Genomic DNA, 5,927 nt, shown 5'->3' with positions numbered 1-5,927 from the left:
CCGGATAGATAATCCGGTTGCACGATTTATAGGCCTGTGGTAGAGAACGCTATGATTCGAATACTTTAGGCTTTATTCGAATAATTAAGGCGTTATTAAAATAATTAAGGATTCATTTTTGTTTATAAACTGAACCAAGAGAACACAGAAAAAAATTAAAATGATAAATTTTGCGGTATTATAAAATATAAATGTTTGCAGCGAAAAAACCCAGACTAAAGATTTTTTTCTTCGAGAAATATATCTTTGGTCTGGGTTTTTACGGGACGGAACTCTTGTATTTTTTGTGAAAATTGATAGAAATATTGTACTTTGATAACTAAATACAATTACTATACGTCAGACCCGATTAGAACTAGGATCTTTGGTGGGTTAAGGAACTTTTTCAAAATTTTTTAACTAAGTTCAAGTAAACGCCGACGAGGGAAATTGATTTAAAGACTCCAAAATGGTGTTCTTTAAATTCACTATTTAAAAAAAAGAAAAGATTCTTTAAATATTAATTAAACCTGAAGCAAAAAAAGTTATAACATCTAAAGCTCTTGTTTCAAATAAAAGAATTCGAATAATTTGTAAATCGTCTTAACCACACCGAGTGTAACTAAACAGCGTATTCCCATACTAAAAGAATATTTGTTATTTATAATAATTTAAAAATATAGTATTTGACGGTTCGCCCATAATATTCAAGTATAAACATTAAAAATGACGCAACAAATCGGTAAACAACAACTTTTCTATAAATTTCATATTAAATGAATGAAGTATTACAAGAATGAATGGAATTATGATATACAGCTGATGAACCTTTAGGCTTTAGTAATTTAGAAAACATTTTTTTTTGATTTTTTAAAAATTGTTTTAGTTTTCTTTTTAATCAAATGTTGTGTTATGAAATTTTAATCAAATATTGTGTTATTTGAACCAAGAAAAGATGCTTAAACTAACACATGCTTTTAAAATAAAGTGGTTCTATTTAATTACCGAGATTTAATAAACTTTTCGTTGAATAATTACAATTACTAATAGTTAAAACTATATAGCTTAGAATAATTATTTTTTTATTGTTTTAATGAAAATCATCTCAGTGAATTTTGTTGCTTTTATCCAGTGAAACTTGTTTCTTTTTTTAATTTTCGCTTACAAGAATTCTCCCGAGACGACTTGAAATTGCTTTGATGTTTGCGGCTTGATGAACTTCCATCTGTTTTATACTTCCATGGTTTTACTCTAAAACTCAAAAAAGATCGCATCGCATCTCCGACCTAAGCTCAAATCAGTGGTCCACAACAGTCCGGAAAAACTGCTACTTCGCACGCATGCGAAGTAGTTTTATAACAATTTATTTTATAATTGATAATTTCATAATTATAATAACATTTTTTAAATTGTTTTATAACAAAACCATGCATGGTTTTGTTATGAAAACTGCTTACATTTTCAGTTTGAAAACTAGTAACACTATGACTTACTGAGGTCGCCTATTGACACAATCTCAAGTTAAAAACGTTATTGAGGAGCTCAAAAATAGTAAGAATAATGATTCTAATGATAATTAACTGATTTCTCATATCTGTATATATATACTTTTGTCTGTTTTTCAAACTTTGGAAAGTTGGTTTAAACTTATGATTTGAAATCTAGAATGTTATTTACATTTCTTATCAACCTTGCCTTATAGAAATTATTTATGTATATATAAAAATTACTAAAGAACATAATAAAGTTGTATTTAATTAAAGTATAACACTAATATTCTATAGAAATGTATTCTCATGTTTTTAATGCCAGTATATTTTCAAAGTAACAAGGTAATTTGTTGGTTTTCTTAAATATTTACTCATAGGTTTGCTAAAACTGTGACTACAATTTTTTCAAAATGTGAAAAAACTAAAGGTGCTATTAAGATGTGATGCAAATGTGCTTATAAGATGGTAAAAAATTTAATTTTATTACCTACATAAATGCTTCCGTCAGTTTTTTTCTCAAAAAATGTCTCAAAAGCAAAGTATAAATTTTATGGTTTTATGGTATCAATCTATATAATTTATGTAAATATATAATTTTGCTTTTCAGAAAAACATAACTGCAAGGTTCAGACATTACAATAACATAACAAAATCTTATTTTTAATATACCTATAACTTTTGCTAAAAAATACTGAGTGATCAAAAAAAAAGTGCTGAGTGGTCAAACCTAAAAAATTGAGCAGAAGCTAAAGGTTAAGTACTGGATCTTTGTTTGCATTTTAACAAGTTGCATTTTTGCATTTCAAATACAAAAATTATTTTAAGTGAATTTCTTAAGTTTGTTGATAATATAATGTTTTTTAAAAACATTAGCTTTCAAATTAGAATAAACATAAATTTAAAAAAGAGTTAATTTTCTTTATGCTACATTTAACTTTTCGAAAAATTCTTAGAAGATCAACAAAATAATCTGCTAACGAGTTATATTATATAAGTTAATATATATTAGAGCGGAGAACGGGGTTAGTTGTCACACTTTTTACGTTTTAGACTGCTTATATTTTATTTTTCATTAAATCAAAGCCAAACTTTTGACAAAGGTAGTTTAACTATTTCCGGTAATTATTACAAGGATTTCATGACATTGAATTAAATATATTTTGTTGTAAAATCATTTTTAAAGACCTCTGCGTGAGACAACCAACCCCAACCACGAGGTTTGTTGTCACAGAGTGTGGGGTTGGTTGTTACATTTCTTTGTATGTTTGGATTATAACCAGATAATGCAAGTTTCATTATAACTTAATTTTGTTAAAGTAATTCTGAGACTAAAGTTTTTCAAATTATTTTGAAAACAATTTTTTTTTAATGATTTCACCTTCCTAAGACCGAGGTCACTATAGTCGAGGAGGCTACTTATTGTGGTTACAACCGTTTCTCTACTTTCTAACTCCGAAACACAAACCTTGAAGAATAAGGTTGCTGCGCAGAGAAACAAGTTAAGCGCGGTACTTTCCAGGGACGTGGAATATTCTTTATATTGGAATAATCTTAATATAAATAAAGAAAATGTAATATACTGAAAACATTGTTTTTAAATGTGGTGTTTTAGTTTATGTTGTTACAAGAACAGATTTCACTAAGAAACTGCGGTAAGCCTGGTGTGCATTCTTCATGAGCCTATTTTTTGCAAAGCTAGTATTTAACCCACCGTTCTCCTAATCTGCTATTATCAATGATTTAAAGTGGTAGATACATACTCTTCATCTTTCGATAAATTTAAAACTGTCCAAGCGTGTTTTTTTTTTAAGCAAAATTTGACTTTAACAATTTTTTTTAAATTTTATTCACATATAATTTAGGATTTTTATTCTTACTTGTTGTATATGAATAAATTCTTTAAACCTTTGATTTGGTAGTTTTACTTGAACTGAATACGGTTGGCGGATTTCTTGACTAAATCAGCATGTGAAAAAGATGGTTTTATGGCGATCAGTTACATAATTAGACAATAATCAGCATCAGTAAAAATATTAGGATTTAATGAGTAAATACCCATTGCAGCAAAACCACTCAAAATATTCTTGGGAGACACAGCTTGTAAGGTTTTTTTCAACAACATTATACAGCATTAATCAAAAATTTGAATAATAATAAATAAGTGGTTTAAAAAAACAACACGCGCAGTCAAGGCAAACGTGACAACCGTCCACATTTATTTTGTGACAAGTAACCCCTTCTATGTTAGTAGAAAGATACCTGTAAATTTACTCAAAAGCATGTGAATTTTATGAGAATTTTTTATAGATTACGTTTCTCAAAAGAATAAAAAACTTTATAAATGCATTTTTAAAACACAATAAATTAATGCCGTTTAGAAAAAAAAAATTTTTTTTAATGTAAAATTCAACGTTTACATATCAAAAACACAACAAAAAACCTTTTTTTCCAAACGCTAAAAAAGATAAAAATAACTGTGAAAATGTCTTTTTTTAATTTCGGTTTCTGTTGTACGGTATAAAAGTTCTAAATCCAGGTTTTAGTAATAAACTTTGTGACAACCAACCCGCGTGACAACCAACTCCGCTCTCCCCTACATACCTACATAGGGTAACTTGATATGGTTAAACCTATCACTCAATGTCCCTTAGTACCTTTGATTACTTATAAGTCAGTGTACACACAAGCTGTATCGACAAAAAGACATTTATCTAGAGCTGCCTTTGTCAAAATCAAACAAACGTGACCTCAAAGAAACCATAATTAAAGAAGTATCTAGCAAAGCAAGTTTTGTCGACTTTTAGTAATTTTTTTGCGCATGCTTTATCTGCGCTGCACAAGAAGAAAAATGTTTTATCTACGCTGCACAAGACGATAAATTCGCTTCGCGCGAATAAATCGTCTTGTGGAAAATAGCCTTTACACAGCAACATTGAAGAAGATGACGCAGTTGATTCTTTGCAACCTAGCAACACTTCTATTTTAAAAGCAGAAATTGTTGTTCTAAATAATAACTCTTGACCTTTGGCCGAGGATCCAGTTGCAGAAAAAAAAGATGGTTTTGATGTAAATAGCTGTACCAATTTTACTAAGCCACTCATAACACCAAAATTGAATTCTGATGCAGTTTTAGATTTTTCATTTGTAAACTCTTCTTACCCTGATAAGTAAATTGTTTTATGAAGTAATCATTAACTTCATAGCAACAATGTAACTTTTTAGTAGATTAAGAAATAGTATTGTAAACTTATTTGAACATTTGATATTTGCAGTTGATAGAGGTAATGTGCAGGTGATGGAGAGACAACTGCACAAAAAAAGATAGCAAATTAAAAAAGTCTACTTAAGTTAACTGTTTTAACTTCTAAAGAAGCATACTCAGCAAAACTCAATTGTCATTAAGACAACATCCTACAGAAAAAAAGAAATTCAAAAGAAAATAACTGTGATTTACCAATGAAGTTAAGCAACTCATAGGAAAATAACAAAAACTGTATTGGCGGAGAAAAGAAAACTTTAAAGCGTTTCAATGCGTTTTCAAGCGATTACAATACGTTTCAGGTATTGGAAGAGGTTTCACCAAATTTTTTAATTTGTGACCCTTGAGATACTTGTAATGTGAGAAAATTCTAACTAATATGTACTCAGTCTTTGAAAACCCTTTTCATACCAGCTGAAGCGGTCAATTACCTCATATTACGTCATATTTGGAGTTCTTGAATAAAGTAGCGTTAAAGTAATTTCAATTAATACATTAAATTGGGTTTGATCTCAGAACTGGGCTTGGGAAGATTCATGGTGATTGGAATTTTTATGCTCCAAACGGTGTATACAAATGGTGCGTTTAAAATCTACAAATTAACTAACGAGATTTAATCTCACACACCAGTGTTTAATGTCACTTTGGTCGAGAATAAGTTAACTTTTAATGTCGCCTAGTGTGCAACTTTAAATTAGCATTACGAGATTGAGTTCAAGTGGAAAATTTCAGTGCTTTTGACACACAGTACAGTTTTAATGTTAATATCAAACACAAAGACAAAGCTATCTAATGCAGAGACAGATCCATAGGAAGGGGGAAGCGATGAGGGCAGTTGCCCCTCCCTTTAGATTTAATAATTTTTTTTTTATACTTCTATAAACTTAGCACAGCATATTGTTTGAAAAGAAGAAATTATCCTAAATAAAGTATTTTAAAATGTCATAAAATTGGAAAACACAAATTTTTGCTCCTCAAATTCGCACCACACCCTTACTAGACGGTCTGGATCCGCCCCTTATCTAATGATGCATAATGCAGCGGTGTAAGTCTATAAACAGCCTGTCAGCACCAATTTAGCATGCATGTGGGAGATTTAGTAGAAGCAATTTAGTGTATATGTGGGAGAGATTTGATTAAATTACCCTATTATAATTTAAATAAATAATAAATAGTTTATATACATAAAATAAATATAT

This window comes from Hydra vulgaris, chromosome 12 (assembly GCF_038396675.1).
Source record: "Hydra vulgaris chromosome 12, alternate assembly HydraT2T_AEP".
Classification (NCBI taxonomy): Eukaryota; Metazoa; Cnidaria; class Hydrozoa; order Anthoathecata; family Hydridae; genus Hydra; species Hydra vulgaris.
The sequence above is the reverse complement of the archived record's forward strand: the minus strand, read 5'-3'. Positions refer to the sequence as shown.